The sequence below is a fragment of the Apium graveolens genome, chromosome 5 (assembly GCF_009905375.1).
Source record: "Apium graveolens cultivar Ventura chromosome 5, ASM990537v1, whole genome shotgun sequence".
Lineage (NCBI taxonomy): Eukaryota > Viridiplantae > Streptophyta > Magnoliopsida > Apiales > Apiaceae > Apium > Apium graveolens.
Window position 1 is genome coordinate 108,965,153 of NC_133651.1, and position 7,817 is coordinate 108,972,969.

Sequence of the window (7,817 nt, forward strand, 5' to 3'; positions counted from 1 at the left end):
CTTAGTCTTATAGCAGAACTTAACAGTCATCAGAACATGATTTCTTAACTCGAAAAATGAATGCCTATTTCTGCAATTCTTCACACAGATTTTGATTTCGATTCTTCAGAACTTAATCATCAGAACTTCCATCATAACTTGTCCTCAGAATTTATGCAATCTGACACATAAACTGTCCATCTAAAATAACATTGATCACCACAGTAATTTTCATCAGTCATATGGAGTGTAAGTGTGTGCATTAAGCTAAATATCAGAAAAAGAGTAAAGTCTGATTCACTTCAGTACATCTTAGAAATAAGGCATAACTAAGAACGTTACTTAAAATCTGTCATTATTCTGAAGCCTACTATTGAATGAGTTCATGCATGAGTCCACCTCAATTGTTTTGTGCTTATTTTATGCATCTTTTGAAATTCCATTTTACAGTGGCTTCTCAGTGTAAGTGAGTCACGACTGCTTATCAGAATTTATGCTATTATCAGAGTATTTCTCCAATAATCATAGAGTGTGAAAAATCACCAAGAAAAATAATTATTTGCTTTTCTGATGCATATTACTTAATACCAGCAATACACTTGGGTCGTCCCTTCCACATTTTTACTCTAGATCTCAAAGGAGTACCTGATTTTTATTCCTTGTTCTTTTCCTTTTTCTTTTGATAAGTGAGGTTTATCAGCACTTAGTACATTCACCAGATTTACTAACATCAGAACTTAACAGATGAGAAGCATTATTCTAGTTTTTGACTTAGTAGTAAGATAGACAAAGTAAACTTAACTAAGCTCAATATCATAATTTGCTTGTATCAGTAGATTTCCATATAAATAATTACTTCAAACATGGGATCTTTAGAATATTAAAGACTACTAGGTCAGCATCTAGCACAGTTATCCTCATAGAAGTGAATAGTCACAGAAACATTCATATCACTATCAGAGTTTAGAAATTCATATCAGACAACAATCAGTACTTAAACAATTTTCAATTAAGCACATAATACACAAAGATAGTAATATCTGTAAATACTGATCATAAAGTCTGATGCAGCAGAACAAAAGCTAAGCAGATTTAGAGAAAGAACCTGAAACCATTCCAAGTTCATTTACCAATCTTGTAAAAGTAGCTTCACACAGTGGTTTTGTGAAGATATCTGCTAGTTGTTGATCTGTTGGAACAAAGTGCAATTCCACTGTACCTTCATCCACATGTTCCCTTATGAAGTGGTACCTAATGCTGATGTGCTTTGTCATTGAGTGTTGAACTGGATTACCTGTCATAGCAATAGAACTTTGATTATCACAGTAAATAGGGATTTTAAAATATGTTAACCCATAATCCAGTAACTGATTCTTCATCCAAAGAATCTGTGCACAACAGCTTCCTGCAGCAATGTACTCTGCTTCTGCAGTTGATGTGGAAATTGACTTTTGTTTCTTGCTAAACCAAGAAATCAATCTGCCTCCAAGAAATTGGCAGCTTCCACTTGTGCTTTTCCTGTCAATTTTGCAACCTGCAAAATCTGCATCTGAGTAACCTATTAGTTTAAAATCTGATTCTCCGGGATACCACAATCCCAGATCAGCTGTTCCCTTAAGATACTTGAAGATTCTTTTAACAGCTGTTAAGTGAGGTTCTCTTGGATCTGCTTGAAATCTTGCACAAAGACAGGTAGCATACATGATATCAGGTCTACTAGCATTTAGATAGAGTAAAGAGCCAATCATACCTCTGTAATCAGTAATATCTACTGATTTACCAGTATCCTTATCTAGTTTTGTTGCAGTGGCCATGAGAGTGGATGCACTTGAACAATCTTGCATTCCAAATTTCTTCAGCAAGTTTCTGGTGTACTTGGTTTGACAAATAAAAGTGCCTTCTTCATTCTGCTTGACTTGAAGGCCCAGAAAATAGCTAAGTTCTCCCAGCATACTCATTTAATATCTTGACTGCATCAATTTGGCAAACTTTTTGCAAAGTCTGTCATTTGTAGAACCAAAGATGATATCATCAACATATATCTGAACCAAAAGTAAGTCCTTTCCATGGTTGAGGTAGAACAATGTTTTGTTTATAGTTCCTCTGTTAAATCCACTTTCCAGAAGAAACTGAGCTAAAGTCTCATACCATGCTCTTGGAGCTTGCTTAAGGCCATAAAGTGCTTTATCAAGCATATAGACATGAGTTGGATATTTGGGATCTACAAAGCCTAGAGGTTGTTCAACATATACTTCCTCCTCTAATTCTCCATTGAGAAAATCACTTTTCACATCCATTTGAAAGACAGTAAACTTTTTGTGAGCAGCATAAGCCAAAAATATCCTTATGGCTTCCAATATAGCAACTGGTGCAAATGTTTCATCATAATCAATTCCCTCTTGTTGAGAATATCCTTTTGCAACCAACCTTACTTTATTCCTTGTAATTATGCCATCACTATCAGTTTTGTTTCTGAACACCCACTTTGTACCAACAACAGATCTGTTCTTTGGTCTTGGCACTAGGGTACAGACTTTGTTTCTTTCTAATTCATTTAACTCTTCCTATATTGCTTGCACCCCATCAGCATCTTGAAGAGCTTCTTCCACTTTCTTTGGTTCAGTCTGAGAAAGAAAAGAATTGTAAAGACATTCACTTGAAGTAGCTGTTCTAGTTCTGACACCTGCATCAGGATTTCCAATTATTAAGTCTGGTGTATGTGATTTAGTCCACTTCCTTGCAGATGGAAGATTTTCTCTAGAACTGGATGCTCTCCCATGATCCATGCTATCTTCATCAACATTTTCTGATGCTCCCCCTGAAACTATGCTCTCTGAGTTGGATCCTTCAGAATTTAAGTTTTCAGAACTATCAGAACTTGGCTTATCAGAACTAGATGAATCAGAACTTGAAGAGCCAGTTGTATGTTTTGATGCTTCTTGAGATGTGGTTGTATCTTCAGTATGCTCCCCCTGCACAGGTGCATTCTCCTTTGACGTAGTCACCACAGTTTCAATGATATCAGAGTTTAATCCATCAGAGTTTGCAGTATCAGGACTTAGACTGTCAGGGTTTTCAGTATCAGAATTTAATTCTTCATTTTCGAATCTCAGCTGACCATGATCATTGAAATCTTCAAGTCCAGTAATCTTCTTATCATCAAAAGAGACATTGATAGATTCCATGACCACCCTTGTTCTCAAGTTGTAGACTCTGAAGGCTTTTGTGGATAGTGGATATCCAACAAAGATTCCTTCATCAGCTTTTAGATCAAATTTGGATAGCTGTTCAGGGTGAGTCTTAAGAACAAAACACTTGCATCCAAATACATGAAAATACTTCAGATTTGGCTTCTTTTTCTTCACCATCTCATATGGTGTCTTTCCATGCTTGTTAATGAGTGTTGTATTCTAAGTAAAACAAGCAGTCTGCACAGCTTCAGCCCAGAAATAGGTTGGAAGCTTTGCTTCATCAAGCATAGTTCGTGCAGCTTCAATGAGAGTTCTATTCTTTCTTTCAACAACTCCATTTTGCTGTGTAGTTCCAGGAGCAGAAAATTCCTGCTTGATTCCATGGTCTTTGCAGAATTCTTCCATTGTAAGATTCTTGAACTCAGTGCCATTATCACTTCTTATTATTTTCACAGAGTCTTTAACCAATTTATCCAGTTGCTTGACATGATCAATCAAGATGGATGTAGTTTCACTTTTTGTGTGCAAGAAATACACCCATATGTATCTGGTGAACTCATCCACTATGACCATAACATATTTCTTCTTTGCAATAGACATGCATTCACTGGACCAAATAGATCAACATGTAGTAGGTGATAAGGCTCAAGAATTGATGATTCAGTCTTGCTCTTGAATGAAGTTTTCCTTTGTTTAGCCTTCTGACAAGAATCACAAAGACCATCAGGAGCAAATACTGACTTTGGCAGTCCTCTCACAAGATCTTTCTTGACTAGTTCATTTATATTGTTGAAATTTAAATGAGAGAGTTTCTTGTGCCAGTTCCAGTTTTCTTCAATTGATACTCTACTCATCAGACAGATTGCAGAACCATCAGTACTTGTTCAAAGCTTGGCTTCATAAATGTTACCATGCCTGTATCCTTTCAGAACAACTTTGCCTATAGATTTGCTTACAATTTCACAGTGTTCTTCAAAGAAATCCACATGATAACCTCTGTCACAGATTTGACTAACACTCAGCAGATTGTGTTTAAGTCCTGAGACCAGAGCTACTTCTTTAATGATGACATTCCCAAGATTAATATTGCCATATCCCAATGTTTTTCCAATGTTGCCGTCTCCATAAGAAACACTTGGGCCAACCTTCTCCACAAAGTCTGATAGCAGGGCTTTATTTCCAGTCATATGTCCTGAACATCCACTGTCCAGAACTAGGATGTTTTTCCTGTTGCCCTGCAATCACAAAGACCACTAATGATTAGTTTTAAGGACCCAAACTTGCTTGGATCCTGTGGCCTTATTAAGTTTGTTAACATTTGCAGCGGATTTAGCATTAGAGTTTATGTTAACATTTTTCTTATCAGAATTTACACTATCAGACTTTGAATCAGAATTTACACTAGAAGGAACAATGCTAACTTTCTTTAAAGAAGGTTTTATTTGATAATAATCATAGTACAAACTATGATATTCCTTACAAGTATACATGGAATGCCATAAACTACCATAATGAAAACAAGGATTTTGTGGCTTATATCTAACAGACTGACTCTTAACTCCTGACTTTGAAGGTAAGGAGTTTATGTTCTTATTCTTCCTGCAAAAAGAGGCCAGATGGTTAGAACTTCCACAGTTATGACATATTTTTCTAGGAGCATTAAGAACAAGTTTATAATCATTGCTTTTATTCATACCTTCCTTTCCATTCCTATTTTTCCTAGGTGATTTTACCTTGTTTGCATTCTTAACATCTTTCAGCTTATGCTTAAGCTGCTTCTTTGTCATTACGCCTATGTTAACTTCAGTTGTCTTTTCCTGTTTTAGTTTGTCAGAAGTTAATTCCTCTTTAACTTTTGATTTCTCAGTTTCAGACTTTACAGCTATAAACTTAACAGGTTTTAACTTTGGCTTTTGTTTAACAACTATAGGCTTAATATCTACAGTTCCTTTATCATTCATATCATCTCCATAACCTAAGCCCTCTTTCCAGTTTCCACTACTTAACAAATTCTGAGTTGTTCTGCCAGAGTTAGTCCAAGTCCTGATAATCTCTCTTTCCTTTTCTAACTCAGCTTTTAGAGATTCATTCATTTTAAGTACTTCATCCCTAAGATAGAAAACATTATCTCTATCTTTCTGAGTTTGATGGAACATGACTAACTCTTTTTCTAAATAATCATTCCTCTTCTTACAAGCTAGATTTTCAGAAGTTAATCTTTCACATGTTAAAGTTTGATCTCTATAGCTAATGAACATGGTTTTAAGATATCTTCTCAACTCATTAATATCATCAGTATGAAAGGCATAAGTAGTTTGAGGTACCTTTAACTCAGCAGCTTCAGGACTGCTATCAGCATTTGACATATCAGCATTTGCCATCAAGGCATAGTTCTTCTCACTTTCAGAATCTGAAGTATTTGTCCAGCTTTTCTTCTTTGTGATAAGAGCCTTGCCTTTGTCACTCTTCACTTTCTTGCAATCAGGAGATATGTGGCCTTTCTCACCATAGTTGTAGCATTTGACATTTGTGTAATCTCCTCTGTCAGACTTCCCTCCTTTGCCTTCAGATTTCCTGAAATTCTTCTTATCAGAACTTGCACCTTTCTTGGAAAACTTCTTTCCCTTCCTGAACTTCCTGTATGCAATCCTTTTGATTCCTTTCACCATAAGAGCACACAGCTTCATCATCTCTTCATCAACATCCATCTCAGGCGAGCTTTCAGTTTCTGAGTCACCATCACTATCAGAACTTGATGACTCAGTATCAGACTTTGTGAAGAGCGCTTTACCCGTGACTTTCCTTGAGGTAGCTTCCTTGGGAGATTCTTCTTCAGCCTTAAGAGCAACTGTCCTTGAATTTCCTCCTTTTCTCTTGCTTCTTTGTTCCATCTCAAGTTCATGAGTCTTGAGCATCCCATAAATTTCATCAAGAGTTGTTTCTTCAAGATTATAGTTGTCTCTTACAGTTGTTGCCTTCAAATCCCAGCTTTCAGGAAGAGCTAATATGAATTTAAGGTTTGAATCTTCAAGATCATACTCCTTATCAACCAGTGACAAATCATTCAAGAGTTTGACAAATCTGTCATATAAATCACAGTCAATGACTCATTTGGCTTTGAGTCAAAGTGTTCATACTCTTGAGTGAGTATTGTCTTCCTGTTCTTCTTAATCGAATCAGTTCCCTGACATCTTGTTTCCCAGGAATCTCATATCTCCTTTGCAGTTTTACAGTTTATTACCCTGTTTGACATTACATTATCAATGGCACTATGCAGTAAGTGTCGTACCTTAGCATCCTTAGCAATTGATGCGATATCTTCAGCAGTGTAATCACTCTTCTCTTTTGGTACTGACTTTGCTGCTTCACGTGCAACTGCAACAACGAGTTTTGTTGGATTGTGCGGTCCTTCCTTGATTCTATCAAGATATTCTGGATCTGTAGCTTCCAGAATCAAAGTCATCCTCACCTTCCATATGGGATATTCAGACGGTTTCAATATGGGAACTCTAATAGCCTCATATCGACTATGGATTTGTGTCTTTGGAGGTTCTTCAGTTTTGGTGGGCTTAGTTGAAGTTTCTACTTCAGACATGATTGTTTTTGGATCTTAAACTGTTTGTGTGTTAACAGATAGGCTCTGATACCACTTGTTAGGTCACACACACTGTAGAAGGGGGTTGAATACAGTGTATAGCACAATCAAATCGAATTCTAATAACACAAGTAACAGAAAACAGACTTTATTCAAAGCAATAAACTCTGTCACAATATGGAACTGTCCTCTCTCAGTGATGAACAAATATCACGAGAGCTGCTAGTGTTACAATGAATAATATTCTCGATAATGATAACACTTATAGTGTAAACCCTATGTTTGTGTTTATATACTACACAGTTACAAGATAATCGCTAATTGATATGGAATATAATTCTGCTTCCTAAAATATATCAATCAGATATCTTTTCTTCCAAGTATTCTATTCTTCATAGAATTCCTTCTTCATGCATATCTCTTCTTACATTTGTCTCGATCTTCTCTTTCTTCAATCAACCGCCTTCCTTATCTGAACGTTTCCTTTAAGTCTTGATATTATCTTTTGATAAATATCTCCTGAACCTTAAGTACTGATGACTTAAGTTCTGACTTCAGTATAAGTGCTGATTTCAGTTAAGTACTGATTTGTCCTGTTTAAGTAAGATCTGAAAACTAAACATAAATCATATTAGTCATGACATTATCAAATATATCTAACATGTGCCTTTTACTCCGGAGGGTTACTGGATTGATGTTAAGTACCACTTCATGACCAAGGCCCGACTTCTTGAAAATTGTATTTATTATTGTAGAATCAAGTAAGGGAAATAACCAAATGGTCATCCGGGGGTGTATAATCAGGCGGAACTGGATCGTACTTTTACGGACATGACCATAAGCAAGAAGCACTACGCCTTGAAGGATTCTTTTGCTGAAGCGGACCCGGTTGAGATGGTTAAGGCGGTCCGGGCCGCGTTTCAGTTGACCTTGGACATTGAGTGGAGATGGTCGGAACCTCATGAAAGGATCTACCACCGATCGGCTGATGGTTTTGTCCCGGTTTGGATGGAGCATCTCAGATCCGTGTGGAATCCCCGGTGCCACGTGTT